The following is a 27,193-nucleotide window of genomic DNA, read 5'->3' as shown; positions in this document are numbered from 1 at the left end:
AGGATGTGGACCTCAAGATGTGGGTGGCAGGAAGAAGAACCACAGGCCCCCAGTCTGAGGAGAAGTACCAGTTCTAGCTTCTTTGGCTAGAAGCTACCCCAAGACCCCATAGCTTGGTCCCTGGACTGAGCTCTGCTCCGTGCTAAGACGACCCTCCGTGACAAACTCTAGGTAATGATAACTTCTTTATTTTTAGTATCTCCTACATCCTTTAACGTTCATGTTTATATTTTTATTTCCACGTTTGCTTACACAAAAAACAGCATACTATATACATCCTGTCCCCAACTTGCTTTTCTCCTAATGATTTATTTGAAAATTGTTCTTCATTTATTCCTACAGCTGAATAACATTTCACTGGATGGCTATACCATCATTTGTATAACCTGTGCCAGAGGTGACTCCTTGTGGTCCACTGCCTGGCACTTGACTTGTTCTAACAAACGGAACCTTCCAGGCTCCTGCTGGTGGTGCCCCCACTCCGTTCAGTGCTCAGGAGCGAGTGGCATGCCAAATCCTGGGCTCCCCGAGTGCTCTGACCCACCGCACGGTCTAGCCACACTGGCTGAGTCCCTGTAAGCTCTGCCTCCCTTGCTGCCCTCCGCCTCACCATGACCGTCATGCCACACGGCCGTGAGCATCAATTTCATAGACCCTGGTCCCATCCAGGGCGGGTGTTCTGTTCCTAACATCCCCCAGGGAAGTCACCACTGCTACTAAAACCATCACCCTCACTGTAGCTGTGCCTCCAAACAAGCATTTGCATTGTTCCCCAGGTGGCCCTGGTCGCTTGTTCCCACGACAAGGGAGAGGAAGAACACCGTCCTGGCATTTCCAAAGGCACTGGCAAGCATGCAGTTTGGCCGACAGGATCACCCTTAAAGGTGTGAACCCTTGTGAGTTTGCTGCACACATCACTCTGCCCCCTGGACCTAAAGTGAGCTTAGACTCACAGCAGATCCCTGACCTCAATCTCAGATCAAACTTCGACCTGACTGCGGACTGAGTTCTGACTCTGGACACAGACTCAACTCTGACCCCTGCACAGACTGGACCCAGATCCCAGGCTCACACAGAGTCATGACTCAGCCCCAAGCCCTAGATTTATCCTGAACACTGACCCCGGGCCCAGACTCAGCCCTTGGCCTGGTCGTGACCGAGCCCAGCCAGTTCTTTTCAAATAGTGTCACAAAGGAGGCTTGAGACTCAAGTGGACGAGGCTGTGAGCCCTGCCTCAGCTCTGGACAGCGTTCATGCCCCACGACCATTAAAATCGAGCCTCTAGTTACTGCCTTGCCACGGGGAAGGGGCTTCAGTCTTACAGACTTCATTGCAAATTCTGCCTCTGTCTAGCTGGGGGACTTTGGCTGAATTCGTTCTTTTACTTGGAGGAATCCATCTGTAAAATAGGGGCAAAATACCTTCTGGCAAGATGGCTGCAAGGATTAAATTACACGGGCCATGTAGAGTACCTGACACATGGCAGATACTCAAGAAAAATTCACCTCTTTGCCCTTGTAGGCAACTCATCAGCTGCAGGTGAATTTCTGGTGTAGCCCCTCCGGGCTGTGCTGTGCAATGTGGGCATGGTCACCAGCCACAAGGGGCTATTGAACACTAAGTGTGGCCAGTCCAAATCGAGATGTGCTGTAAGGAACGTACCACATGTCAAAGACGAAAGACCTAGTATGAAAAAAAGAACGTAAACTTTATCAATCATTAAAACTATTGATTACACACTGAAATGATAATAGTTTAGATATATTAGGTTAAATAAAGTATATTACTAAAACTAGGGACTTCACTGGTGGCGCAGTGGTTAAGAATCCACCTGCCAACACAGGGGACACGGGTTCGAGCCCTGGTCCGGGAAGACCCCACATGCCGCGGAGCAACTAAGCCTGTGAGCCACAACTACTGAGCCTGCGCTCTAGAGCCCATGAGCCACAACTACTGAGCCTGCGCACCACAACTACTGAAGCCCGCACACCTAGAGCCCATGCTCCGCAACAAGAGAAGCCACTGCAATGAGAAGCCCACGCACTGCAGAGAAGAGTAGCCCCCACTAGCCTCAACTAGAGAAAGCTCGCGTGCAGCAACGAAGACCCAATGCAGCCATGAATAAATAAATTTATTTAAAAAAACAAAAACAAAAAACTACTGTCTCCTATTTTCCTTTCTCTTAATGTGGCTACTAGAAAATTTTAAATTGCATATATGGTTTACAGGTCTAGAGGTCTAGGGACAGCAGGTTATGAGTGATAATGACAATGAAAACAGCTGTAACAGCAACAGTGAAAATAATAGCTAACATTTACTAAGTGCTTATTATGTGTCAGACACGTACTGAAATCCTCACAACAACATCTAGAAATAGGTACTCCTATTGTCCCTATTACTGAGATGGAACAGCCAAGGCACCAAGAAGTGAAGTGACACGCTCCAGGCTGTAGCCCTAGTAAGTGGCAGGACTAGAATTTGAGTCCAGAAGGCCTGGATCCAGAACCTACATTCTCAGATAACTGCCACTTTTGTTAAACGTGGTCTCAGCCTAATGCAGGCTGTCTTCCTCCAAACGGGTCACCTTCCAGGGCAGAAGCTCGTACTGGACAGTTAAATGCTGTTACTGAAACACAAGCAGCAGTGACTCCCGCCACCCCCCTCCCCGCCATACCAGGCATCTCCCAGTCCTTCAGACTGGTCAGGACCCAGCAGGCTCCTCACTGCAGGTGGGGAGCTCTCTCATTTAATCACTTGCATCTCTCATGCGTTGCCCAGGTCATCTTTACCCGGCAGAATCAAAGGGGACAGTCCTCAAACCCACTCAGCTTCCTCCATGAGTGAAAGGCGCCTCTGAGAGCAAAGATGATACACTCGACTGTTCAAAAAGCGAGTTCTTCACTTTGTGTGCCAGTCATAAACACAGCAGCATCCGTGTGAGCAGAAAGCCCACATTTCGGCAGAAACACTTAATGTGTCATTTCTCCTACACCCATCTTCTTCAAAGCACTTACTTCGGAAAGTAGAGAAGGGAAAACAAACCCTAATAACCTGGTACTTTGAATGAGAGAGAGGAAGTTTATGATCAAGAACTCAAAATGCTTCACCGACATGACTGCACACATCGTCGAGCAGCTCCTAAGACTGCTCCTAGATGGGAAACCTTTCCCAGCAGCCCAGCAACTTGGCTGCACAGGGAGCGCTTTCACCCCAGGCACCTTTGCTGGTCAGTCAGAAGTCCTGGTTCAAGTCTGGGCCCAGAACGGAACCATCCCAGTGATCTTGAATGATGCATTTACAAATATTTGACAAGTATCTCTTGAGCGCTGCGGCAGATTACATTTTCCAAAGATGGCCATTACCACGCCACTTATCCCACATATTCTACAAGGTGACCTTGCCACTCCCCATCAATAGGTTGGGTTTATGTCCCCTTCTCTTGAAACTGGGTGGACTTCAGGGACTGGCTCAATCAATAAAGTATGGTGGATGTGCTTTGATGTGACTTCTGAAACTAAGTCATAGAAGGCGATACAGCTTCCACCAGGCTCTCTTGCTCTTGGAGTTCGGCCACCATGCTGTGAGGAAGCCCAAGCCACGTGAAGAGGCTGTAGACAGGTGTTCCCGTCAACAGCCCCAGCTGAGGCCCCCAGGGGGCAGCCAGCATCAACTACCAGACTTGTGAGTGAGGTAGTCTTAGACATGGCTTCAGCTCCAGCCACTGTCTGGAACAATCACATGAGGGACCCCAAAAGCGGAAGAAACTCAAAAGTGGAGCCACCTAGCTGAGCCCAGTCACGGTTCATCAAAACAATGAGAAAGGGGCTTCCCTGGTGGCGCAGTGGTTGAGAATCTGCCTGCCAATGCAGGGGACACGGGTTCGAGCCCTGGTCTGGTAAGATTCCACATGCCGCGGAGCAACTGGGCCCGTGAGCCACAATTGCTGAGCCTGCACATCTGGAGCCTGTGCTCCGCAACAAGAGAGGCTGCGACAGTGAGAGGCCCGCGCACCGCGATGAAGCGTGGCCCCCACTTGCCGCAACTAGAGAAAGCCCTCGCACAGAAACGAAGACCCAACACAGCCATAAATAAAATAAATAAATAAATAAAATTTAAAAAAAAAAAACAATGAGAAATAGTAGAAAATAAAGCACCGTTGTCTTACGCCCTTAAGTTTCAGGTGGTTTACTATGCAGCAATAGGTAACTGCAGCAAGTACTTACTATGTGCCAGGCACTCTGCTCTCTGCTAAAAAAAATTCAGCAGTGAAGTTGACTCTGTGCTGCCCTCAAGGAGAGAACAGCCCAAGGGGGAGACAGAAAAGTTGCCGATCACAAGCCTATACCGTATGAGAAGGTGAAGAGGAGCACGTGGGGGTCTCCGGGAACAAACTCTGGTTTGTTGAGGAAGCTAACAAAGCCTGAGGACATCAGGGAAGGCTTCCCAGAGGAGAGGATTTTTAAACTGAGTCTTGAGAATGAATCAGTGTCAATTAGATGAAGGAGACAGAGTTCTAATGCATTCTAAAGAATTTAAGGGAAATAGACCAGCAAGACAAGATAGGGAAAAAACTATGAGAAAGCCTTCTCACCTTTAAAAATACATTATAGAACCTCAAAATTTATACCTTAATAATTAAAACCTCAATAACTGATTGTCATACCAACAGACTAACTGACCAATGGAAGATCAGAAAGTCCAGAAATAGACCTAAATGCCACAGGGATTTTGTATTTGTTAAAAAATGACATTCCAAAGATGAACTTTTCTAGAAATGCATCATATTGCACACTATATACAAGATCGAATCAATCAAAATTTGAATGCAAAAAATCAATCCATTGAAATCCTGGAAGAAAATACATGTGCATTCCTTTAAAACCTTGGGGTACCTAAAGAATTTCTATTTTTTTACTCAAAATCCAGAAACACTAAGAGAAAGATAGATAAATGCAACTACATAAGAAAAAATTATGTAATTCTAAAAGGGCGAGAGAGAGAAACAAAGACACAGAGAGCGAGCAAATGTGAATATTAAGCTAAGTCTAAAAGCTTAAGTTTAAAGACTTCTATCAAGCTGGAAGGTGGGTATAATGTCAACCTGAAAACTGCAGCTTCCCCTGAGCAATCCTAAGATACCTGCAGCTTCCTGTACCCAACTCAGGGCCTGGCACAGAGCAGGTGTTTGATAGGATATATTGGATGATGCAGTTTATGGAAGTCTAGATAAAGATGTAAGTTCTGGTTCAGTCCTGACTAGTTCTATGACCTATGACGTAAACTAATAGGTGTGTGTGTGTTCCACATGCTGGGGAAGCAGGGCAGTCCATTGCTTCCCCACTGCCCTACCACCTCATCCTGGAAAAACCCCGTCACTGTTTTCAAGGTAATGGGTTGAGGCTACTGTCATCGAGATTGCTAAGCAAAGCCAGTGAAGCGGCATTCAAGCAAGCCCAAGAATCAGGAAAACAGCAAAAAGGTTGCATTGTTTCATGGATTATATCTTGTGCCACTAACCCTAGTCTCACCTCCCCAAAATTTAGAACCTGGCTACAACTGGCTGAACCTTGATTTCCTCATCTGTAAAACGGAGACAATGACAACTACTTCAGAGAACATTTGAGAGCTTACACGGGAGTAATGCATATACAAAGCCATGCCCAGCAGCACACAGGACATGACACAAGCTGCGTGTGTGGTCTCGGCAACCTCCACGATCGTCATGTGGTTACTTTGCCAGTAACATCGTGACAAACGTGCAGGCCAGTAAGCAATCTCCACTTGCACGTCCTCTGCCCAGAGGAGAGCCCGTTTCTTCCCATTCTTTGTTTCCTTCCTTTAAGCCACGTTGCATAGGTGAAAAGAACGTGTCACCAGAGACACATGGGAACAAGGTGCACGTGGACCCTGGGGCGCTCTGGGCTGCTCCACAGGATACTCCGTCACAGGCTGGATTTCGGGCTGAAAGACATGGAGCCATTAAAGTCCTGGGCTTTCATGTCTCACTCCTCCCTTAATCCAGCAAAGCTGGGGAGGCATTACGCGGATCAGACGTTTTCAGAACAAGGTGGAGAAAGAAACATGCGGGGGCGAGTCACGCTCAGAAGACACAACGCTGCCCACTCTGAAGGTGCCGTCCAGCCCCCTGCAGTTTGCCCTTTGCGTGGACCTAACAAAGCTCGCGTGTGGGGTGCCTGCCAATCATCTTTGGCTCCTGGTTCCATCATGTGGCCTCCAAGGACTCTGCCTAACCAAGCCTTCAGTCCCTGCCACTTTAAATCAAGGATTTGAAAGGTAGCTTCTGGAAGTTTTCTGTGTCTTTGGGAATGAAAATGACATTGATGAAGACCTCAGATGTTTCTCCCATTTCCAGGGTAATGAAATGGTTGGTGAATTTCCCGCGTGTGAAAAATTCAGCCACTGGAATAGTATGAGGTCAACTAGGCCATTGATGGATCAAAGCAAAGAGCTGGGGAGTCTTCGGTTAAGTAACAGGGCAGTGAATGCACGGAAAGACGGAGGCAAAAACTGAACTGCAGCATCTAATTCACGAGCCTTTGCGTGACTCGGATCTCAGCGAAGGCACTGGCGTGATCATGCAATCTCGGAATCACTGGAGGAGCAAGATACTAAAAAGTTTCCTACCTGGTCGCTGCTGGAGGCTGAAATCCCCTGCGTACCTCCCTCACCTAGTGGCCACCGGGCTCTGACAGCTGCCAGGCCTGAAACTCTACTCAAAGTATCAGGAAGGGAGGTTGTGCTCATCATTCAGACACCAACTTCTCTGTCACCTCCCCATCCACCTTCCAGGTCACTGTCTACTCTGTTATCCTACTCTGTCTTCTTTTTTTTGTTTTTTTTGTTTTTTTAATTAATTAAGTTATTTATTTATTTATGGCTGTGTTGGGTCTTTGTTTCTGTGCGAGGGCTTTCTCTAGTTGCGGCAAGTGGGGGCCACTCTTCATCGCAGTGCGCGGGCCTCTCACTATTGTGGCCTCTCTTGTTGCGGAGCGCAGGCTCAGTAGTTGTGGCTCACGGGCCTAATTGCTCCGCGGCATGTGGGATCTTCCCAGACCAGGGCTCGAACCCGTGTCCCCTGCATTGGCAGGCAGATTCTCAACCACTGCGCCACCAGGGAAGCCCCTACTCTGTCTTCTTAATAGTTACATTAGGTGCTGTAATCCACACGGGGTTACACAAGCGTGATGTCACGTAGCTTGCTTATTGCCATGTAGGCAGAGCTGGAGAGCTTGTTTAATCTGTGAAAACTGGGTTTGGAGGAAGGTGAGAACTTTGCTATTTCCACATTTGTTGACAACCTTAAACTCTCAAAGAGGAGTGGAAAGTCGCTGCTTAGAATCACATTAAGTTAACAATGACAACAGAGATACTGACCACTACAAAGACGGCAACTCTACTCCTCATAACGGCAGCACTGATTGCATGAAGGACTCAGTAACCTCCTCGGCAGTAAAAAGAAGGGAGACATTTTAAGCTACCTTAAGGTTGCTTCCTAACCTATGGGGGAAAGATAAGCCAAATATCGCTTTGACTTTTTCACTTTGGGAGGAGATGAATTGAGTCTTATAAATGTGTTTTCATCTCACTGGCTGGCACGTCTATGGCTCAGGGAGAGACTGAAGCTGAAGACATGGATTTAGGAGTTACCTGTACAGTCAATTGGTCGAGGTCTTGGAAATTAACGAAATTGCCATAACAGAGGGACAGGAGTTGAATGGAGCAGGGAAGGAGTCCCAGAGAACAAGCCAACGTAGAAAGAGTCAGAACAGTCAAGGCAGGAGTACTGGGAGACCAATGTTAAGGGAGGGGAGTGAGAGACATGAGGTAGCTCCTGCCAAGGGGATTAAGAATGAGGAGGACGAGAACCCTCTTGGGATACTTGACTGGAGACATTGCCTACCTGTAAATCCCATTTGCCTCTGTCAATTCAGATCCTGTGCCATGGAGACCATTTCTGAGAAACAGACTCAAGACACACAAAAAAATTTCTTTCTGTAAAATTGGTTCATGGAAACAGAACACGAGCATTGGTATCTTTTATGGGGGACAATTTAGGGCCAATATTTATTCTTTGTAATGTCTGTTCTCTATTTCTTGGGTCAGATAAACATGCTGCCAACATCAACAAACATAAAAAAAAAAAAAATAAGGACTTGCCTGGTGGTGCAGTGGTTAAGAATCTGCCTGCCAATGCCGGCGACACGGGTTTGAGCCCTGGTCCGGGAAGATCCCACACGCTGCGGAGCAACTAAGCCCGTGCGCCACAACTACTGAGCCTGACTCTAGAGCCTGCAAGCCACAACTACTGAGCCCATGTGCCACAACTACCGAAACTCATGCACCTAGAGCCCGTGCTCCGCAACAAGAGAAGCCACTGCAACGAGAAGCCCGTGCACCGCAACAAAGAGTAGCCCCCGCTCAACGCAACTAGAGAAAAGCCCGCGCGCAGCAACAAAGACCCAATGCAGCCAAAAATAAATAAATAAATTTAGTTAAAAAAAAAAAGCCTTATTCTATCTGGAGTCAATCTTTAAAAAAACTCTTAATGTCTATATATAGTATACATATGCCTACATGTACATACAGAGAAGTCAGATTACGCTTGAGAGATGTAGACTGCGTGTAAAGCTGATTTATTTTAGTTTTACCTTTCTCCAGACTGCTTTAAAAGAGCACTGTCCCAGGAGCTGAGAATTCAAATAGTCTGTTCTGACTCTCACGTATAGAATGTCCAGCTCAAGCTAAGACATATCAAACATTTATCCACCTCCAGAATTTCAAAAGTCCAGCCTCCTCCCTTCTCCTATTCCTGACCTCATCTGGCTGACACTGTGCTTCAATTCGGGCAAAGGGGATGAATCACCAGAATCAAAGCTGATGTCAGTACCTTTGTGTACTGATACAAGATATGGAAACCTTGCCAAACAGTAGTGAAGGTTTATGAATGTTAGACTTGGAGTTTGAGAGAAAAGATTGTGCTGCACTTCACACATGGATCTGCTTTTTAATCTCTCCTGTTCAGATTTGGGATGAGCAATGTTGCTTGTGGCCAGAACTCTGGGGGTGAACTTAGAGGGTTGAGTCCTCACTCCCACCCCATCCCCAAGCAGTACCTGGAAGAGACCACAGGGAAGGAGGAAAGGTTTCAGGGAGGTAGGCTATTCACAGAGCCGGGTGCAGTGCTCGGGAGATACTGCACACATCTCTAACTTGGACATATCATCAATTCACACCATCCTTCTTTTTCCTACTTGACCTGGGTTTCTGAACCTCAGCCCTATTGACATTTGGGGCCAGATAATTCTTTGTATAGAGGACTTCCCTATTCATTCATTGTAGGACATTTAGAAGTATCCCTACAATGCCAGTAGTACCCTCCCAGTTGTAGCAACCAAAAATGTCTCTAGATATTGTCAAATATCTCCTGGGTAGGGGCAAAATGAGCCCTGGTTGAGAACCACCGCGCTCAATGAACCAAGGGAGCCAATGAGGCTTTGAATAACTCACGCCTGAATTCAGTAGTGCCAGAAAGCTTTCAGAATCTGTTTTGTTACCCTGGTGTCTCCCCCTACTCCCACCAGCGGAAGAGCCCAAGCATGTTGCAACTCTCTAACCAAAAGATCTTAATTTCTGCCATTACAGACTGTGGGCAGCATTTCCTCATTTCAGATGCTTTGAAGGATCTTCTAGAGTCTAGGACTAGAACAGGCTACCTTCTCTGCCCTTGCCAACAATTTTCATGTGATGTCTAACATCTCACTGGATCGCTGCAAGGCTGAACGCTTTTCCTCCCACCCACCCCCCCACCCCTGCCTGAAGACAAGGCTGCCCAGCGTGTTTAAGGAGAAATCTATCCAGTGCCAGGCATGCCCACTGGATCCTTGTTTGAGCAAACACCCCTGCCCATCTGCTCAGCTTCAAAACCACACGGCTGTCTGGGGAGAGGGATTCAAGCAAAACACAGCAAAGAGCGAGGCCTCCATGACTTAGTAGGTAGGGAGGAAGAGCCTCCAGGACTGATTTATTTATCCACCCAGTGGGAATAAAGGCAGAGCTGTGATCACAGGAGCTATGTGCTGCCTCACCTCAGGGGATCTGCGAGGCCCAACGCCTCTGGTGGTACAGCTCCACAAGGAGAAACTTCCTTAGTGAACTTAGCACCTACTGATGCAGGCAGGACTACACACCACTTACTTCACCTCTAAGTCTCTACTTCTCATCCAGTAAAAAGTCAGTTCTACTCTATGATATAAATCACGGCAAGATCCTTTTTGACCCACCTCCTAGAGAAATGGAAATAAAAACAAAAATAAACAAATGGGACCTAAAGAAACTTAAAAGCTTTTGCACAGCAAAGGAAACCATAAACAAGATGAAAAGACAACACTAAGAATGGGAAAAAATATTTGCAAGTGAAGCAACTGACAAAGGATTAATCTCCAAAATTTACAAGCAGCTCATGCAGCTCAATATCAAAAAAACAAACAACCCAATGCAAAAATGGGCAGAAGACCTAAATAGACATTTCTCCAAAGAAAATATACAGATTGCCAACAAACACATGAAAGGATGCTCAACATCACTAATCATTAGAGAAAGGCAAATCAAAACTACAGTGAGGTATCACCTCACACCAGTCAGAATGGCCATCACCAAAAAATCTACAAACAATAAATGCTGGAGAGGGTGTGGAGAAAAGGGAACCCTCTTGTACTGTTGGTGGGAATGTAAATTGATACAACCACTATGGAGAACAGTATGAAGGTTCCTTAAAAAACTAAAAATAGAACTACCATACGACCCAGCAATCCCACTACTGGGCATATACCCTGAGAAAACCATAATTCAAAAAGAGTCATGTACCACAATGTTCATTGCAGATCTATTTACAATAGCCAGGACATGGAAGCAATCTAAGTGTCCATCGACAGATGAATGGATAAAGAAGATGTGGTACATATATACAATGGAATATTACTCAGCCATACAAAGAAATGAAATTGAGTTATTTGTAGTGAGGTGGATGGACCTAGAGTCTGTCATACAGAGTGAAGTAAGCCAGAAAGAAAAACAAATACCATATGCTACCACATATATATGGAATCTAAAAAAAAAAAAAAAAAAAAAATGGTTCTGAAGAACCTAGGGGTAGGATAGGAATAAAGACTCAGATGTAGAGAATGGACTTGAGGACACGGGGAGGGGTAAGGGACGAAGTGAGAGAGTGGCATGGACATATATACACTACCAAATGTAAAACAGATAGCTAGTGGGAAGCAGCCACATAGCACAGGGAGATCGGCTCAGTGCTTTGTGACCACCTAGAGGAGTGGGATAGGGAGGGTAGGAGGGAGATGCAAGAGGGAGGAGATATGGGGATACATGTATATGTATAGCTGATTCACTTTGTTATAAAGCAGAAACTAACACACCATTGTAAAGCAATTATACTCCAATAAAGATGTTAAAAAAAAAAAGTCAGTTCTGAGAATAACAAACTTTGCCGATTCTACTTCTGAAATGCCTCTGGGCTCAGAACCTTCTTTTCCATCCCTACCATACCTCATACAGTGCAAGCTTCAGCTTCATTAGCTCACCTGGACTAATGTAATTGCCTCTTCACTGCTGTCTTAGCATCAATCAACCTTCCATACAGAGGGGCCTTTCTAAAACCCAATAGAATGAGAAAACATCCACATCCCTCCTCACCAAACACCATAAACAACGTCTGAAATAAAAGAGACACTGTCAAGCTGGGGAAACAAAAAGCACATACTTGCAACATTTGTAACAGATAAAACAATATGTAAATTTCTGCCTCTCTATTGTCCTCCACATATGTAAAGAGCTCTCACAAACCAATAAGCAAAATTCAAAAACAGGCAAAGGATATGATTAGGTAATATACTAAAAATGAGTTTTAAAATGGAAAATAAGAATATGCAAAATGTGCAAATTTACTTGTAATTGAGGGCCACAAATTAAACAAGTATTTTTTTTAACCTTTTAGATTGGCACAGATTTACAAGTTTGGCAACACCCAGTGTTGGCAAAAACTCATGGAAATGGGAGTTACTATACTGGTTGGGAAAATGAATTGGTGTATAATTTATCTGAGGCAGTTTTTCTATATTATTGATATATTAGTTTTCTATTCCTATATAACAAAATCATCAAAACTGTAGTAGCTTAAAACCACACACATTTATTATCTTACAGTTTCAGTGGGTCAGGAGTGTAGGCATGACTTAGCTGGGTTCTCTGCTTAGTGCCTCACAAGGCTGCAGTGGTGTCAGCCAGGGCTGGAATCTCATCTGAGGCTTGGGGTCCCCTTCCAAGCTCATGCAATTACTGGCAGAATTCATTTCCTTGCAGCTGTAGACTCACTGTGGCTTGCTTCTTCAAGGCCAGCAGGAGAGATCCTCTGACTTCTAGACCCTCCCTCTGTTAAAGAGCTCACCTGATTAGGTCAGGCACACTCAAGGTAATCTCCTTTTGGATTAACTTAAAGTTAATAAATGAGGGATGTTAATTATATCTGCAAAATCCCCTCACTTTTGCCATCTAATGCAACATAATCACAGAAGTGACACCCCATCACCTTTGCCACAATCTGCTGGTTAGAAGCAATCATAAGTCCTGCTTACACTCATGGGGAGATAATTACACAAAGACAGGTCAGCAGAGATCATCTGATAATTCTGCCAATCACATATATGGACCCAAATGTAAAATGTTCACAATTTCTGTCATAGCAATTTCACTTCTAGGACTTTATCCCAAGGAAATAAATGGGCTACATATACTCACACAAGCTTTTTCATCATTTCTCTGTCTGAAGACATGAAAATACAGAAGCAACCTATATGTCCATAAATATGAGATTAGTTATATGATTTATGATATATCTATATGGGATATCATCTATCATATAGATGTTTTTAAAAAGAACACAAGTGATCAAATATATTTAAATAAAAAAGAGAGCTATAATGTATTAAGTGGAAAAGGTAGGCTAAAGATCAAGTCTGTCTACACCTATAGCTATATTTATATTTATACCTAACTGGGTACATGAACATAAAATTCTGAAAGGACATACACCCAGGTGTGGGTAGAAGGTATCTCCAGGTATGGGAGTAGTAGGTGATCTTTGTTTTACATGTGGTTATCATGTCATAAAATTGTTTGAGATAGCTATGTATTCCTCATATAACAAAAAAGAACAATAGAGCTGTTTTTTATTTTTTTAATTAATTTATTTATTCATTTATTTTTGGCTGAGTTGGTTCTTTGTTGCTGCGCACAGGCTTTCTCTAGTTGCAGTGAGCGGGGGCAACTCTACATTTGCGGTGCGCAGGCTTCTCATTTCGGTGGCTTCTCTTGTTATGGAGCATGGGCTCTGGGTGCGCGGGCTTCAGTAGTTGCGGCTCGCGGGCTCTAGAGCACAGGCTCAGTAGTTGTGGGGCACGGGCTTAGTTGCTCCGCAGCATGTAGGACCTTCCCGGACCAGGGCTCGAACCTGTGTCCCCTCCATTGGCAGGTGGATTCTTAACCACTGCGCCACCAGGGAAGCCCTATAGTTGTTTTTTATTTTTTATTTTTTATTTTTTTAACATCGTTATTGGAGTATAATTGCTTTACAATGGTGTGTTAGTTTCTGCTTTATAACAAAGTGAATCAGTTATACATATACATATGTTCCCATATCTCTTCCCTCTTGCGTCTCCCTCCCTCCCACCCTCCCTATCCCACCCCTCTAGATGGTCACAAAGCACTGAGCTGATCTCCCTGTGCTATGCGGCTGCTTCCCATTAGCTATCTGTTTTACATTTGATAGTGTATATTTGTCCATGCCACTCTCTCACCCTGTCACATCTTACCCCTCCCCCTCCCCATATCCTCAAGTCCATTCTCTAGGAGGTCTGTGTCTTTATTCCCGTCTTGCCACTAGGTTCTTCATGACTTTTTTTTTTTTCCTTAGATTCCATATATATGTGTTAGCACACTGTATTTGTTTTTCTCTTTCTGACTTACTTCACTCTGTATGACAGACTCTAACTCCATCCACCTCTTTACAAATACCTCCATTTCTTTTTATGGCTGAGTAATATTCCATTGTATATATGTGCCACATCTTCTTTATCCATTCATCCGATGATGGACACTTAGGTTGCTTCCATGTCCTGGCTATTGTAAATACAGCTGCAATGAACATTTTGGTACATGATTCTTTTTGAATTATGGTTTCCTCAGGGTATATGCCCAGGAGTGGGATTGCTGGGTCATATGGTAGTTCTATTTTTAGTTTTTTAAGGAACCTCCATACTGTTCTCCATAGTGGCTGTATCAATTTACATTCCCACCAACAGTGCAAGAGGGTTCCCTTTTCTCCACACCCTCTCCAGCATTTATTGTTTCTAGATTTTTTGATGATGGCCATTCTGACCGGTGTGAGATGATACCTCATTGTAGTTTTGATTTGCACTTCTCTAATGATTAATGATGTTGAGCATTCTTTCATGTGTCTGTTGGCCATCTGTATATCTTCTTTGGAGAAATGTCTATTTAGGTCTTCTGCCCATTTTTGGATTGGGTTGTTTGTTTTTTTGTTATTGAGCTGCATGAGCTGCTTGTAAATCTTGGAGATTAATCCTTTGTCAGTTGCTTCATTTGCAAATATTTTCTCCCATTCTGAGGGTTGTCTATAGCTGTTTTTTAAATGCTATGGTATCTGTTAGTAAAAAGAGCTGTGTACAAAACAGTATACCCAAGGGCATTTCAACTTCTGTAAAACATAAATGTGAAGAAGAAAACTTGTTAGGAAAGACACAACATTTTAATAGTAGCTAGATAGAGATTGAGATGAGGGACATCTTCAGCTTCTATTTCAGCTCTGCTTTTCTGCATTTTCAATATAACACAAACATTATTTTCATAGTTTTTTTCAAATCAATCCCTGGTATTTTTTTTAAATGTAGGAAAGAAACTGCAGGCAGAGAGAAGAGTAAGTCAAAAGGCCCTCTCACATCTGCTCTGGTCCCCAGCCCCTCAGCACAGAACACAGAATTCCTTCAGTGGTTTGACCCTGTCTCCCTCATCAGGCAGAGTGCACTGATGGCTCTGTCCTGTCTCATTCATCTCTCTGCCTCCGGTGCCCATCACAGGGCCTGCCACACAGAGGGTCCTCCAGGGCTGCCAAATCAATGAAGGAAGAGGATACTGGCAGGCCATGGGGGCCATCCAAGCTTATAAAGTGAAGTCAGGTGTTACAGCAATCATTTTACTAGCAGTGGTGGAGGACGTATTCTCGGGAGCAAACCAGGAAGCAGGGAGACCAGGCTGCCCAGTTTGTAAGGTGTGGGGCATTGAGGACCTAACACTAGGGCAACAGCAAGGCACATACACAGGAAGTAGAATGGGCAGATCTGGGGGAAGATGAGGTTGAGGCTTCAGGGCAGGGAAGCATCGAAGGCAACTCCCAAGGTCTGACTTAGACAACTGGGTGGTAATGTTTGCCTGAATGAGAGGCTAACATTTTTTAGAGAGAAGAAATGACAAGCCCAAGTTTGGACATACTAGGTTTGAAGTCCATGAGTGACAGCCAGGTGGAGCCACCAGGGGCCTCTTTCGTCACCCTCCTGGCTGTCACATACACACGGCTGATTCTGCAAACCACAGGAGCTTAATAGATGCATGTCTTATGAGTAAAATCCATCTATCCCTCCTCAGGGATAAAATGCCCCCTTGCCTTAGGGTTCCACTACTTCTTGAAGCCTGGAGGGAGGATGGTACAATGGTGCTCATAGCATCTCGAGCACTGCATGAGCTGGATAACTTCCTGTGCAACTGAGACCTCGCTATTGTGCTCCCTGGGAAGATGCCCATCTGCCTGGCTCCCCTCTGCAGTAAGCACGTTCTCCATCATCTGCCTTCCTGGGATAATGTGTGCTGCCTACATCCCCAGACTGAAAACCCTTCATGCAGAATTGGCTGCACATTTCACAAAGCTGTAGGTGACTTCTAAGAATACAATGAGGAGGGACTTCCCTGGTGGTCCAGTGGGTAAGACTCCACACTCCCAGTGCAGGGGGCCCGGGTTCAATCCCTGGTCGGGGAACTAGATCCCGCATGCGTGCCGCAACTAAGAAGTCCACATGCCACAACTAAGAAGTTCGCATGCCACAACTAAAGATCCTGCATGCCGCAACTAAGACCCATCACAGTCAAAATAAATAAATTAATTAATATTAAATAAATAAATATTTTTTTAAAAAGACTACAATGAGGAGAAGACTGACTCTGAGTAAATTACATCTGTAATTAAAGGACCTTAATCAAATCCCACCAAGGTATCATAGCAGGATGGCCTCCCACGAACACCATCCTTGGCTGCTTAGGTTCTGCCTGGCACTCAAATTATTTGCAACACGGTTCCTACCACCTTGCCCACCTGCATTCCAGGCCTCTCCTTGGAGCCACAGCTAGTTTCCTAAACTTCCGTCATCACCCTGTCTTTGTGCTGTTCTCTCAGCCTTGACTGCCCTTCTTGGAGTAACCCAAGTGGTCAAGCCCTCTGTAGCCTTCAAAACCCCGTGGGGTCATCGTCTGGGTAGTCTTCAGCCCATCTTGAACAATGTGGGTCTGGAGTGCCGCTGTCCTGAGCCCTGTCAAGGCACTGCACCGTATCCATCTGTTTATGATTTGGTATCTCCTGATAAACTCTGAACTGAATTCAGAGGGCCATGCCTGGTCTCAGCATCTTCCATCACTTATCACAGGGTTACATGCTAACAAGCGGCAGCTGCTGCCTGGCTGAATGAGCTACTCCCCATCGTGGAATCAGTTCCTATTTATTCCAAACAGCACAAAGGACCGCCCCTTAGAATAAAGGCTTGGGGGCCACCTCTGGCTGTACTCTAGTCGTTCCCCAACATGCAATGTGCCCTCCACCCTCCACAATAGCCCCTTTCATGTTCCTATTATTCCAGTGGCTTCAATTCCCTGCTTGCAAGCTATCACCCTACCCATAACAAAAGCATCATCTACCAATTGCTTCATAGGCCATCAAGCATCAGCACGTGTCATGATTATCTGGGCGCTCGTAAAATCCTAGTGCAATTCACAGGCCAGACACCAACTTCCCCATTTTACTGATGAGGAACCGAAGCCCAGGCAATTACTCCAGTTCAGATAAGAAGTGGAGGTTTAGATTGGAACACAAGACTTGCAATTCGCAGGCCTGAGCTCTCTGTGTTACCTCTACTACATAGTCTTTGATAAGAGTTCATTGTGTATGCTCTGCTCAGAAAGAGAAAACCTCTCGACTTCCTCCAGCATCTAGCTTGGGGCCTTGCAAACTTGCTCAATACATCACTGCTTGAATTAATGAAAAGTAAGCGTCCTTTTCCATCACGGCTTTACTATGCTCATCTGAAAATGAGCATGTTTAGGTGCAATGGTTCCCAAGGACCCCTCAGGACCTCCCTTTCCTGTAACTACAGATTTCCAGCAAGCAGACCAGCTGTCGGGCCAAGGCCTGGGCTGGGTAGATCGCAAGTACGGAGAACATCAGCCGTACTGATTGTGAAAAAGAAGCAACAACAACAAAAAAGAACTGAGACCATTTGGGGAAGGAATAATAAAACCTCACTTTCCATGATGCTAGAAATAATAGAGGACTCCGTGCCTCGTTACTGCCTCTACTTCTAGATGTCTTTGCCACCCCAGTGTCATTCATTCCCACTTTGCTAGCAGTTCCTTTCTTGTGCAGAAATGTAATTTAGTGGATGGCTTTTCCCACAACTCCGTGTCACTAACACATCCATTTCCTTCTCTGCTTTTAAAGTTGATGTTCCTTTGCCACACAATAGGCTGCACATTACCACTTCCTCCAAAGCCACACGCACCAGAGAAACTCCTAAAACCTCCTGCAGGTCTTGAGCGAGTGAGAGAGAGAGAGACCAGGGGGTGGGGGGGTGGGTTCCAAAGAGACCTGCTACTAGATGTCCTTAAGGATCCCGAGGAAGATTCAGCCACGTACATGGTGAGCTGCAGGATGATGATAGTAGTAACAAGAGTAGTAAACACTTATTATGCAATGCTTAGCTGTGCCAGACACTGGCCCAAGGGCTTTCATATACTCTTCCATTTAATTCTCATGACAACTCTGTGAGGGAGGTGATATTCACATGCCCACTGTATAGATGGAAGAAGAACCAAGGCACAGAGAGGTTAAGAAATTTGGCAGGTCACACTAGTTAGAAAAGGGTAGAGCCAGGCTTGGACCCCATGCAGCGTGGTCCCACATGTTTTTACTACTGTGCTATTCTTCTTCTTCTCTCCTAAAATTACGTATGCCCCTCTTCCAAGCAGCATTCCTGGCCACCCCCTTCACAACACCAAATATTAGACAGCGATAGAGCAAGGAGCTTTATAACCAGTTAGAACTTATCTCCATTCCTGGCTGTCCCAAGATTACTGGTGTAATTGTGGGCAGACTGAATAACCTCTTTTTTTTTTTTTTTTTTTTGGTCATGCCACGTGGCTTGCAGGATCTTAGTTCCCTGACCAGGGATCGAACCCGTGCCCCCTGCAGTGGAAGCGTGGAATCCTAACCACTGGACCGCCAGGGAATTCCCTCGAATAACCTCTTTAAGCCTTAACTTCTTCATGTATAAAATGGAAATGGTACATAGTTCCAGGAACCCTGGCAAACATTTAAGACATAAGAGACAATAAATGTCCTACATGCTCCAAATTTGGAAAAGTCCCAAGGCAGAGCTGGGGGACAGAGCATCCCTTCATTCAGTTATTCATTTACCCACCAACTGTTTATTGAGAACCGACCATCTGCCATGCATTGCATGGGGTGCTGGAGAAACTCTTATTGTCATGGAGCTTACTGTCTAGTGATGAGAGAGAGTAACAGGAGGAAAGCGGGGAGGGAGAGGATGCTTTAGACTAGCCTGAGAAATGACATCTGAGCTGAGACCAAAATGAGAAGCATCAGCCAGGCAAGGGAAGATCTGGAGCCGGGAGAACATTCCAGAGAAAAACAACAAATGCAAACAGGCAGAAAAACCTTGAAGAGTTCCAGGAAAAGGAGTGAGGCCAGTGCAGCTGAAGCACAGTGCATGGCAGGGAAAAGAGAAGGAGATGAATTTTGAGAGGGAGGAGGGGCTAGATCACACTGGGCCTCTCAGGCCACAATAAATATGGAGTTCGGATTTTACCCTAAGTGCAACAGGTGCTTTTATGGGATTTTAAGCAGGGGAGTGACATGATCTATGTTTTCTGAGCTCATTCTGGGTAAGAAGTACAGAACGAATAAAAGAGAACACGGGTGGAATACACTGAGAGGTAGAACCGGGTGATTGAGATAAATGTTAGATTTCAAAACTTCACTCAGTAGATGGACAAGAATGGCATTTCTGCTTCCTCTCCCTAGGTGAGTTTCCCAATACACCTAGGAGAGAGGAAATTGGAGCCAACCGTGAGTAATCAATCTCCAGCCACCTTTCTGACTAGACTCCCTTCCTCCGTGTGTACCCAGCTCTTTTCAACCCGGGGCTCCCTTAGAAACTCCAGACTCAACAGCTGCCACAGAACCAACCATCTCCTCCCTTTTTCCTTTGCCTTATTGTAAAAACACTTGTACAAACAAATCAAATATAAGGGATTGGCATATAAATAAGCCCAAAGTAAGAAAAGTGAGAAGTAGACCCAAGGGTGTGTCAGCAGTTCTGAGCTTTGCAACACCACTGATGCCCGATGCAGGTGGCTTCAGGCACTCATGGGGCCGAATCAGGACTTCCTGCTGAAGTTGGATGGCCATGAGTCAACAATGCTCTAGTTAATGGATCTCCCCCATGTTTTTCCCACCTCCGCATTTCCTGGCCTTTTAAACAGTCATCTGGTGAGAACCCACAGATTTTACAATATTTTGCCTCCCCCTTTCTCTCTGTTGATACGCAGGACCTGCCAAATTTTGAGACGCATCTGAATCAGTGATGTGGGGTCTGAGTTGGAGGGTCAAGCAGTCCTGCCGGAAACACGGAATGTGCTTTGTCTAAACCCTCAGGAGCTCAGGAACACGGTGGTTTTAGCTCGTAAGGAAAAGAGAATGAGTAGTATCCTAGGACAATGCCTCAGAAGCAGACTTTTTTCTCTTTGTCCTCCTGCTAATGATCTTTCCAACCCAGCACCAGTGTGGGTGGCTATGGTGGTGGAAGGGGAGGACTCAACAGAACACACCGGAAGGAAGTTCTCTCCTTCTCGTATTTGTCTTGTGCACCCATCCACCGAGCTAGGTGGAGATGCTTGAACCCCAACTTCCCTTGGTCCAGGCACCCACTGGGGTCAATAAACCTCCCTAAGGCCCTGAAAGCCAGGCCCCTCTGTTCCCTACATGACTCATGAACACCAAAGCTTCATGGCTGCCAAAAAGAGCACAAGAGTCCCCTTAGGGCTTCCCTGGTGGTGCAGTGGTTGAGAATCTGCCTGCTAATGCAGGGGACACGGGTTCGAGCCCTGGTCTGGGAAGATCCCACATGCCACGGAGCAACTAGGCCCATGAGCCACAACTACTGAGCCTGCGCGTCTGGAGCCTGTGCTCCGCAACAAGAGAAGCCACGATAGTGAGAGGCCTGTGCACCGCGATGAAGAGTGGCCCCCGCTTGCCGCAACTAGAGAAAGCCCTCGCACAGAAACGAAGACCCAACATAGCAATCAATCAATCAATCAATAAAAAAAAAAAAAAAAAGAGTCCCCTTACACCAATGTCGCTGCAGAAAAATTAAGACACACTGAGTGAAAAACAAAACAAAACCAAACCAACCCCTTAACTCTGCTGCCCCTCTGCCTAAGCTCTTCCTTAGCTGGTCTCACCACGTAAGACCACTTTCTTCCTGGACCTTCTCCTATTTTCCACCTACATCTTCTGCTCTGCCTGTGGCCCCCCCTCCAGCCACTCGGTTGGTGAAATGTCTTGTCCCTGCACCACACACAGTATAAAGGATCCTATACACTCAGAGTCATGAGAACACTTAAAGGTCACCAAGTCCAGTCTCCCTGACAATGCCTGGGGATGTCCACCCTCCAGAACACAGCAGATCCTCAAGATATGCTTGTTGGAAGGAAAAGGGGATGAGGAAGAGGAAGGAAGGGACAAGAATGCCCCACTCTTTTTTTTTCCCTCTCCCAGGAGGGCATTATGCTAAGTGAAAGAAGCTAGACAGAGAAAGAGAAATACTGCATGAACTCATTCACATGTGGAATCTAAAAAAAATTAAAAAGTCAAATTTATAGAAACAGAGTAGAATGGTGGTTGCAGGAGCTGGGGAACTGGGGAAAATAGGGAGAGGTTGGTAAAAGGGTACAGACTTTCAGATATAAAATGAAATAGGTCTGAGGATCTCACGTATAACATGGTGATATAGTTGTAACACTGTATTATATAACTGGAATTTGCTAAGAGAAGAACTTAAGAGGTCTCACACACGCAAAAAAGGTAAATAGGTGAGGTGAAAGATGTATTAAGTCAACGGAGGAAATCCTTTCACAATGTATACATATATCAAATCATCACATGGTACATTTTAAACACATTACAATTTTATTTGTCAATTATACCTTAAGAAGGGTGGGGAAAAAAAAAAAAAGAACGCATTTACACCTGCCCTGGAGCCTGTGAAGATGGGTGACATAGTCAGAGCCAGGCCTTATGGCTGAATCCATGCCCCACAGTCGGGCTCAATCCATTTCTGCCTCAGGCCAGGACTGACCCTCAGGACAAAGCCTGCAGTGGGGGGGCTCTTGGCCCTTGCTTGGGGGGACAGGCAAAGAGATCCAAAAGCCAGGTGGGACCTAGTGACACTGACCTCCCAGGTCCAGCTGTGCTCATCAGCCCCTGAGTGAGAGGAGCTGTGGGTCTGCAGGCGCTTGTCACTTCCCGCTGGTGTTAATTTACTTCTCAGACATCTCCGCAGAAAGGTCAAGGGCTGGATAAGTAATCACGGATGAGCTAATGCCTCGACCCAGCCATCGGTTCTCACCCTCAGTTTTTGCAAATGTCTCACTATCCTATCCAAATATGCTTCTGACCTTGGAGCAAAGGATGGTCTTGGCAAAGTCTGTGAAAGACTGACTTAAAAGGATTGAGGGTTTCAGAAATCGGCATAACGAACAGTGTGAGCAAAGACTGACCTGGTACAGGAACCAGCCACTGGGGCACTGCTGTGGGGTGACATGTGGATACCAGGAAAGGGGGTCTCAGTCCCCACTATGGGAGCTCAGAAACTCCCACCTCAGTCCACAACTCAGTGGTTCTCAGGTTCTAGGATGCATCAGAATAACTGGAAAATGTGTTCATCATGCAGGGTCTGGGGCCCGGGCCTCGGAGAGTCTGATTCTATAGATGTGATCCAAGGCTCAAGAATCTGCACATGACCAAGATCGCCAGTGAGCCTAACGGAGGTGGGTCCTTTGCTGTTCAAAGTGTGACTGCTGGACTGTTAGCAAAGGCATCATCAAAGGACTTGGTAGGGGGCTTCCCTGGTGGCGCAGTGGTTGAGAATCCGCCTGCCAATGCAGGAGACATGGGTTCGAGCCCTGGTCCAGGAAGATCCCACATGCTGCAGAGCGACTAAGCCCGCGAGCCACAGTTACTGAGCCCGTGTGCCACAACTGCTGAAGCCTGTGCTCCTAGAGCCTGTGCTCCACAACAAGAGAAGCCACTGCAACAAGAAGCCTGTGCACTGCAACGAAGAGTAGCCTCCACTTGCCGCAACTAGAGAAAGCCCACGTGCAGCAACGAAGACCCAACGCAGCCAAAAATAAAATAAATATATAAATTTATTAAAAAAAAAAAAAAAAGAACTTGGTAGAAATGCGGAATTTCAGGCTCCACCCCAGACCTACAGAATCAGCCTGCATCTCACAGGCTCTGCAGTGATGCTCGTGCATGTTGCAGCGTGAGAAGTGCTAACTCAGATCGCACTGTGAGCCCAGTGAGCTCTTCTCTGGCGCTTGGCTTCCCCTGACTCTGTGACCCCACTCCCTATACCTCTACTTCCCTGAGGGACTCCGTCCATCCAGGGATAAATACAACTGTTGTCCTGTACCTAATCTCACAGGGAGACACGCACACATCTAACTAGCAGGACTGATGTGGTAGGGATAGCCCTGTAAAGCGGGGACCTTGGCAGAGCCAATCTGAGGGCAAGAGACTCAGCACTGAAAAAATATGGAGGCTGCAGCCTTGCTGCCTGCTCACAGACTTCAGCAAAGAAAACAACAATCGCTCATGCAACCCACATTTGTTGAGCACCTGCTAGGTGCCAGGCCCTGGGGGAATGACAGACGCCATTCATATAATGCCTTTTGGTTGATAAAGTACATTCACATCCATTCTCTCATTTAACTGCACCTGCAACAGAGACATGACAAGGCTGGGATACAGAAAGCATGATCCGCATTTTACAAGTGCTGAAAATGAGGTGCCAAGAGGCTAAGTAACTTGCCCAAGATTAAGAAATAGCATTCGAGCTGGGATCCCCACCAGGTCCGTCTGACTTTAGATGCTGGTCAATGCAGTGAAGGGAAAGGGGAAGGCAGTTAAAGGGGAGAATAGCAACATTCACGGACTGGTGTTGATTTTGTTATAGAGAAGGTTAAAACAGCTCAGGAGAGGATGATCCCCCCGTGGTGACTGGGCTGGTCCGACACATATGATGTCAGGGAATCTGTGGTCATTCTGTTTGCCAAGTTTATGAGCCACCTGTTCAGACGCTGTCCAGGAGAACAGCCTATGATGATGGGCATCTTCTAGACCTGTGTGGTCCCATCCTCTAGCGACCAGTCATGTGATGCTATTGAAATGGGCCCTTGGAACACGCCTAGTGCCACCAAGAACTGTTTAGCTTTATTTAACTTTAATTTAAATCTTGTAGACACACAAACAAGAGAGACCATGTCCCTACCCACAGGTGCCTCTGCTCCTCAGCTCCAGCCAGTTGCTGCCTTGATAAAGGCAGGCCTGGTACTAACCCATCTTTTTTAAAAAATTCTTAATATATTATCTTTTATTTCTAATTAAACTTTTTGAGATACGTGTAGGTTCACATGCAGTTGTAAGAAATAATACAGAGAAATAGGCCTTTTACTTAGTTTCCTCCAGTGGCAACATCTTGTCAGACTCCAGTGCAATATCACAAAAGGATATTGACATTGATTCAGTAAAAATACAGAACATCTCCATCACCACAAGGATCCTGTCAAGTCTTCTTTTAAAAGACACAGAAAATCTGGATTTTTGGTGAAACAACCCACTCTGTAAATATCGGCAATGAATTTTCATGTTTTTAAAACCCTATGAATATTCACTATACAGTGTCATTTATATTGAGTTCAACAACTGGCAAAACTCATCTAAGGTGGTAAAAGGTAGGACAGTGGATATCCTTGGGGTGAGGACAGTGAAGGGGATACAAGAGTGGCTTCTGGGGTTCTGGAACTGCTATTCCTCAATCTTGGCGCTTGTTACATGGGTATGCTCACTTTGTGAAAATTCATCAGGCTGCACATATCTGACCTGTACACTTTTCTACAGGTATGTGAATAAAAACTTGGCTTAAAAAAAATGGAGTCTCTACACCAACGACCTTACCAATGAAGGTACCACTGGAATAAAGAGAATTCCAAGCCACAAGACAGATGTGACACTCTTATCAAATATTTGTCAACGTTCATTGAAACAGATATGGTCATGAGAAGTTCATCAGCTTCTTGAAAATCAATTAACTAATTAATTTGAGTAGCCACATGTGGCCAGTGGCCACCTATAGTGAACAGCACTGGATAGAAGGTCACGAGGCCATCACTCTTTGTTCTACTGCATCTGAACAGAACACACTGGAACAAGCAGGAAAAGCACTGCTGGCAGTAGTGGAACTTCTGAAGGACCCCAAAGTGGCTGCTTCTCTTCAGAAGCTCAGTGGAAAGCAGTCTGCTGAAGCCTGTGTTCTCAAGGGGAACAAGAGCACCCGCAAAGAGTTGGTTCTTGGGGGTGAAAAGAATCTTACTCTTTCTATGTACGTATAAAGCGCAGTACATACATGTTCATGGAAGTCAGGAAAGTGAGGCTCCTGGGGGAGTCGGGGGTGGTCAATACTTTTTAAAAGATTGAAAACACTGTTAAAGTGAAAAGCCAAGTAACGGCACCACACAAAGAGGATTTCTGCTCTCACACCCAACGTGATCAGCTTGTTTGCTGTACGTGGCCCTTTGAACATTACCATCGAATTGCTTCTGCCTTTTTTACTGCCATGAGTGTCTACCATGGAGAGTGTCCATCATGGAGAAGCACCATGTTCAGTTGCCATGGTGTCCCCATCGGATGGCACCACTCGTTCTGAATTAGAAGTGGTCCTGAGCACACCCGTGTTCATAGCAGCATTAGACACAACAGCCAGAGGGTGAAACCCAAGTGCCCATCGGTGAATGAACAGATAAACAAATGTGGTCTATCCATACACTGTAATACTGTTCACCCTTAAAAGGGAAGGCAATTCTGACACATGCTACAACATGGATGAAACTTGAGGACATTTTGTTAAGTGAAACAAGCCAATCACAAAAGGACAAATGCTGTGTGATTCCACTTATACGAGATACTTAGAGTGGTCCACAGAGACATAAAGTAGAAGGGTGGTTGCCAAGGGTTGGGGGAAGAGGGGATGGGGAGTTGTTGTTTAATGGGTACAGAGTTTCGGTTTTGCAAGACGAAGGGAATTTTGGAGATTGGATGCAAGACAATGTAAATATACTTAACATTCTTGAGCTGAACACTGAAAAATGGTTAAAATAATAAATTTTATATTATATGTGTTTTACCATAATTTGAAAAAATGGAAGGAAAAAAAAGCAATTCTGAGCAACATTTATGTCAAGGCCAGATCTTGGAAATTGGAGGTTACGACTGAGCCACCAACCACGGGTGGGATGACTGTCCACACTGGACAGAAGTATACTGTTATGTCTGCCAAAACCATGATTCAGAAGCTGAGCAGGGCTCTGCAGGAGGTTGTCCTAAGTATAGCCTTTTTATCACTCATCAATGACAATTCTTACACTTGGACCAACAAAACGCTTCCTGAACACGTAGAAATAAAATAACAAAACCTGAATGATGGAGACTGCCAGCATGTGAAGGTGATGAGAGCGTGAGGGTGCTGGAGGCATGCGGGAGGGGCAGAAGATTAACACAGGGGCTGGGAGTGCAGGGGGAGGGGAGGGGAGGGGAGGGCAGGGGGAGAGGGATCCATGGGTGCTTGCTTTGCTGCAGGGTCTTCATCACCTTCGTGGCCCTGGGGCATCAGGGGGAGGATCCTCACTCTGCCCTGCTGACCCTCACCCTCAGTGTAGCTGCTGTTCCCTCCTACAACTACAGCTATTTACAGCATCTTCACTCAGACCCAGAAGCAATGACAATGAACATGAATGTATGTGATGTGTCACAGCTTTAGAGCATCTTCCCATGACTCACTCATCATGAAAACTCTATGCCCTGGTGGGATTCTTACCTGCACCCATTTTACAGATGAGGCAACTGAGACTCGGAGCAGTAAAGCTGTCTGTCCAAGGAATACCCAGAAGGTAGACTCACATCCGGACCCCCAGTTCTAAGTTCCAAACTGATTGTGTGGCATCTCATGGCCTCAGCTGCCCCTAGAATAAGTGAGACCTCAATGGCTCCAGCTGGGGAGTCCCATGTATCACCAGCAGCCTTAGATGCTGCCCCAGTCTCCTTGTCTGATGAACATGAATCATGATATCACCCTGATAAAGGGACTGCTGTTAGGAAGGATTAATTCATTAATGAATATGAGGCCTCTGGAAAGCCACAGTGTGATATAAATACTTGTGTTGTCAGCTTTGCCTCTCTGTTGCAGAATGAAAAGGACCAAAGTCCCCCCATTGTCCTTGGGTAATAGCTTCGATTTGGTGCAGGGAGGGAGGAAGGAGACTGTCTGGGGATAAACAATGCTGAGTTGTTCGCACAGCACAGGCCGGGGAAGGGAGAAGGGGGCTGGGGCTTCAGTCTTCCCAGACAGCTCTGTGTCTGTGCTCCTGAACTTCTCCCCACACCACCTCTGCTGGACACACACACACA

At 45.7% G+C, this 27,193-nt stretch overlaps 1 protein-coding gene across 2 annotated transcripts in view; it reads right to left on the bottom strand.

Annotated features, from left to right (window-relative positions):
* Nucleotides 1-27,193, bottom strand: part of PTPRT (protein tyrosine phosphatase receptor type T) — a 785,959-nt gene that overhangs the window by 518,623 nt on the left and 240,143 nt on the right. The window lies entirely within an intron of this gene.

This window comes from Eschrichtius robustus, chromosome 16, assembly GCF_028021215.1.
Source record: "Eschrichtius robustus isolate mEscRob2 chromosome 16, mEscRob2.pri, whole genome shotgun sequence".
NCBI classification, from domain to species: domain Eukaryota; kingdom Metazoa; phylum Chordata; class Mammalia; order Artiodactyla; family Eschrichtiidae; genus Eschrichtius; species Eschrichtius robustus.
Note: the sequence above shows the minus strand (reverse complement) of the source record. Positions and strands in the feature narration are given on the sequence as shown.